Source organism: Coregonus clupeaformis, chromosome 18 (assembly GCF_020615455.1).
Source record: "Coregonus clupeaformis isolate EN_2021a chromosome 18, ASM2061545v1, whole genome shotgun sequence".
Taxonomy (NCBI): Eukaryota; Metazoa; Chordata; class Actinopteri; order Salmoniformes; family Salmonidae; genus Coregonus; species Coregonus clupeaformis.
In genome coordinates, this window is record NC_059209.1 from 25301220 (window position 1) to 25306721 (window position 5502).

The window sequence follows — 5502 nt, forward strand, 5'->3', positions numbered from 1 at the left end:
TGATGTTTTGGGGCTGTCGCTGGGCAACACGGACTTTCAACTCCCTCCAAAGATTTTCTATGGGGTTGAGATCTGGAGACTGGCTAGGCCACTCCAGGACCTTGAAATGCTTCTTCCGAAGCCACTCCTTCGTTGCCCGGGCGGTGTGTTTGGGATCATTGTCATGCTGAAAGACCCAGCCTCGTTTCATCTTCAATGCCCTTGCTGATGGAAGGAGGTTTTCACTCAAAATCTCACGATACCGGCCCCATTCATTCTTTCCTTTACGGATCAGTCGTCCTGGTCCCTTTGCAGAAAAACAGAACCAAAGCATGATGTTTCCACCCCCCATGCTTCACAGTAGGTATGGTGTTCTTTGGATGCAACTCAGCATTCTTTGTCCTCCAAACACGACGAGTTGAGTTTTTACCAAAAAGTTATATTTTGGTTTCATCTGACCATATGACATTCTCCCAATTCTCTTCTGGATCATCCAAATGCACTCTAGCAAACTTCAGACGGGCCTGGACATGTACTGGCTTAAGCAGGGGACACGTCTGGCACTGCAGGATTTGAGTCCCTGGCGGCGTAGTGTGTTCCTGATGGTAGGCTTTGTTACTTTGGTCCCAGCTCTCTGCAGGTCATTCACTAGGTCCCCCCGTGTGGTTCTGGGATTTTTGCTCACCGTTCTTGTGATCATTTTGACCCCACGGGGTGAGATCTGGCGTGGAGCCCCAGATCGAGGAGATTATCAGTGGTCTTGTATGTCTTCCATTTCCTAATAATTGCTCCCACAGTTGATTTCTTCAAACCAAGCTGCTTACCTATTGCAGATTCAGTCTTCCCCAGCCTGGTGCAGGTCTACAATTTTGTTTCTGGTGTCCTTTGACAGCTCTTTGGTCTTGGCCATAGTGGAGTTTGGAGTGTGACTGTTTGAGGTTGTGGACAGCTGTCTTCTATACTGATAACATGTTCAAACAGGTGCCATTAATACAGGTAACGAGTGGAGGACAGAGGAGCCTCTTAAAGAAGAAGTTACAGGTCTGTGAGAGCCAGAAATCTTGCTTGTTTGTAGGTGACCAAATACTTATTTTCCACCATAATTTGCAAATAAATTCATTAAAAATCCTACAATGTGATTTTCTGGATTTTGTTTTCTCAATTTGTCTGTCATAGTTGACGTGTACCTATGATGAAAATTACAGGCCTCTCTCATCTTTTTAAGTGGGAGAACTTGCACAATTGGTGGCTGACTAAATACTTTTTTTCCCCACTGTACATATATACAGTGGGGAAAAAAAGTATTTAGTCAGCCACCAATTGTGCAAGTTCTCCCACTTAAAAAGATGAGAGAGGCCTGTCATTTTCATCATAGGTACACGTCAACTATGACAGACAAATTGAGAAAAAAAATCCAGAAAATCACATTGTAGGATTTTTAATGAATTTATTTGCAAATTATGGTGGAAAATAAGTATTTGGTCACCTACAAACAAGCAAGATTTCTGGCTCTCATAGACCTGTAACTTCTTCTATAAGAGGCTCCTCTGTCTTCCACTCGTTACCTGTATTAATGGCACCTGTTTGAACTTGTTATCAGTATAAAAGACACCTGTCCACAACCTCAAACAGTCACACTCCAAACTCCACTATGGTCAAGACCAAAGAGCTGTCAAAGGACACCAGAAACAAAATTGTAGACCTGCACCAGGCTGGGAAGACTGAATCTGCAATAGGTAAGCAGCTTGGTTTGAAGAAATCAACTGTGGGAGCAATTATTAGGAAATGGAAGACATACAAGACCACTGATAATCTCCCTCGATCTGGGGCTCCACGCAAGATCTCACCCCGTGGGGTCAAAATGATCACAAGAACGGTGAGCAAAAATCCCAGAACCACACGGGGACCTAGTGAATGACCTGCAGAGAGCTGGGACCAAGTAACAAAGCCTACCATCAGTAACACACTACTCCGCCAGGGACTCAAATCCTGCATTGCCAGACGTGTCCCCCTGCTTAAGCCAGTACATGTCCAGGCCCGTCTGAAGTTTGCTAGAGTGCATTTGGATGATCCAGAAGAGGATTGGGAGAATGTCATATGGTCAGATGAAACCAAAATATAACTTTTTGGTAAAAACTCAACTCATCGTGTTTGGAGGACAAAGAATGCTGAGTTGCATCCAAAGAACACCATACCTACTGTGAAACATGGTGGTGGAAACATCATGCTTTGGGGCTGTTTTTTCTGCAAAGGGACCAGGACGACTGATCCGGTAAAGGAAAGAATGAATGGGGCCATGTATCATGAGATTTTGAGTGAAAACCTCCTTCCATCAGCAAGGGCATTGAAGATGAAACGTGGCTGGGTCTTTTTAGCATGACAATGATCCCAAACACACCTCCCGGGCAACGAAGGAGTGGCTTCGAAGAAGCATTTCAAGGTCCTGGAGTGGCCTAGCCAGTCTCCAGATCTCAACCCCATAGAAAATATTTGGAGGGAGTTGAAAGTCCGTGTTGCTCAGCGACAGCCCCAAAACATCACTGCTCTTGAGGAGATCTGCATGGAGGAATGGGCCAAAATACCAGCAACAGTGTGTGAAAACCCTGTGAAGACTTACAGAAAACGTTTGACCTGTGTCATTGCCAACAAAGGGTATATAACAAAGTATTGAGAAACTTTTGTTATTGACCAAATACTTATTTTCCACGATAATTAGCAAATAAATTCATAAAAAATCCTACAATGTCATTTTCTGGATTTTTTTTTCTCATTTTGTCTGTCATAGTTGACATGTACCTATGATGAAAATTACAGGCCTCTCTCATCTTTTTAAGTGGGAAAACTTGCACAATTGGTGGCTGACTAAATACTTTTTTTCCCCACTGTAGTAATGTGAGATCAACCAGAGTCTTGTGTGGGAAGATGCTGCATCCATATTCAATTTACATATTTGCATATTCTCACAATGTACAAAAAGTAATCCCAACTAACAGGTCCTTCAGTCATTCCTTAATGCTGTCGACAACCTCAGTGTTCAGCATCAGAGCTTTAGGGCATGGGTCAGCAACAGGCAAGTGATTTTTTTTTGTCCCCACCCCCAAGGTTTTCTGGTTAAAAAAAGACTGTAAAATCCAGTATTCCCGCTAATATATTTTTGGGACATACATGTATGTGATCATGTCTCAATGTAATCAAGGTATGACATTATTGTCTCTCTCACACACACACACACACATACAAACACACAGCCAATGCTGCTGTCCCATGTACTGTATATGGAGATATTATACACTGGACTGTTTTGTTTATACTGTTTTTCACACTGTGTATTCATTCTGTATTCTTCACATACAGTGCCTTCAGAAAGTTTTCAGACCCCTTGACTTTTTCCACATTTTATTGTGTTACATCCTGAAATAAAAATTGAGATGTTGTGCCACTGATCCACACACAATAACCCACAATGTCAAAGTGTAATTTTGTTTTTAGATTTTGTTTTTACAAATTAATAAAAAATGTAAAGCTGCAATGTCTTGAGTCAATAAGTATTCAACTCCTATGTTATAGCAAGCGTAAATACATTCAGGAGTTCAACCAAAAAGGCCCGGGAGGTTTTCCAATGCCTCGCAAAGAAGGGCACCTATTGGTAGACGGGTAAAAATAAAAAAAGCAGACACTGAATATTCCTTTGAGCATGGTGAAATTATGAATTATGCTTGGGATGATGTTTCAATACACCCAGTCACTACAAACATACAGGCATCCTTCTTAATTCAGTTTCCAGAGAGGAAGGAAACTTCTCAGGGATTTCACCATAAAGCAGTTACATAGTTTAATGGCTGTGATAGAAAAAACTGAGGATGGATAAACAACATTGTAGTTACTCCACAATACTAGCCTAAATGACAGAGTGAAAAGAAGGAAGTCTGTAGAGAATATAAATAATCCAAAACATGCATCCTGTTTGCAATAAGGCACTAAAGTAATACTGCAAAAAATGTGGCACAGAAATTAACTTTTTTTCTTGAATACAAAGCATTATGTTTGGGTCAAATCCAACACAGCACATCACTGAGTACCACTCTTCATCGGCAAGGACTAGGGAGTTTTTTTGTAGTTGATAAAATGAAAAGGAATAGAGCTAAGCACAGGCAAAATCCTAGAGGAAAACCTGGTTTCCAACAGACACTGGAAGACAAATTCAATAACATAAAACTCAAAGCCAAATATACACTGCAGTTGCTTACCAAGACGACATTAGTAGTTATTGTAGGGCGGTTTGTGTCAAACTGTATTGCACACCTCTTGATGTAGGATGGGGGCATGTCCGGTGGTAATAACATTTGGTAATTAAAATAGATAACCAGGTGGTATCACCTATGGTTGTAAACACCTTTGAACTGAATAGTTTGATCTTGTCTAGGGTTCAAATTTTTGTATTCCACTTTAGGTATTTATAACGTCCCAACGTTTAGGGTATTTCGTTCAGACTTGGCTGAGTGAAACTTGGTATGCCCTATCGATCATCTACCATGTAGCTTGATCAAGTACCTATGATGGATGTTGAAACATCTGCAAAATCTACCAACAGGTCGGGTCTACTTTATTCCGTCAAGAGGTTCCATCTTGATGTTGAAGATGTGATGAATGTGTCAGCCACCAAGAAATCGCTGCCGATTTTTAGACAAATTCTCCAGCTGGATTCAGACATGTTGAGGGATGAGTGGAACATTTTAGATGGTCGTATCGGGGGTTATGTTTTCATGCCCTCGCAACCTATGGTTACATTTTACACAGCGGAAGAAGGCAAGGAGTTTTTGCGAAGTAAGACACCACATGTGGATTTCACCTCAAGGGAATGGGGTGTTTTCCGGAATGTTTTTTCCATGTCTCACTCGCAAGATGTCGCTAATAGAATAGATGTGTTGTTCAAATGTATTGAAGGGTTAAAACAGTATGACTATATTAGATCAGAGCTATTCCCGTCCAATGTTGAAGACGAGCTAGAGTGTGACTGTGGTTGTTAGCACTGACTTATTGTGGCCCTGCCTCGAGCTACCAGAACAACGGTTTAAAAGAGACAAGACAACTATTGAACGACAAATTCCCTGCACCAGTTTGAAGAGTACAGTGGGGGAAAAAAGTATTTAGTCAGCCACAAATTGTGCAAGTTCTCCCTCTTAAAAAGATGAGAGAGGCCTGTAATTTTCATCATAGGTACACGTCAACTAGGACAGACAAATGGAGGAAAAAAAATCCAGAAAATCACATTGTAGGATTTTTAATGAATTTATTTGCAAATTATGGTGGAAAATAAGTATTTGGTCACCTATAAACAAGCAAGATTTCTGGCTCTCACAGACCTGTAACTTCTTCTTTAAGAGGCTCCTCTGTCCTCCACTCGTTACCTGTATTAATGCCACCTGTTTGAACTTGTTATCAGTATAAAAGACACCTGTCTACAACCTCAAACAGTCACACTCCAAACTCCACTGTGGCCAAGACCATAGAGCTGTCAAAGGA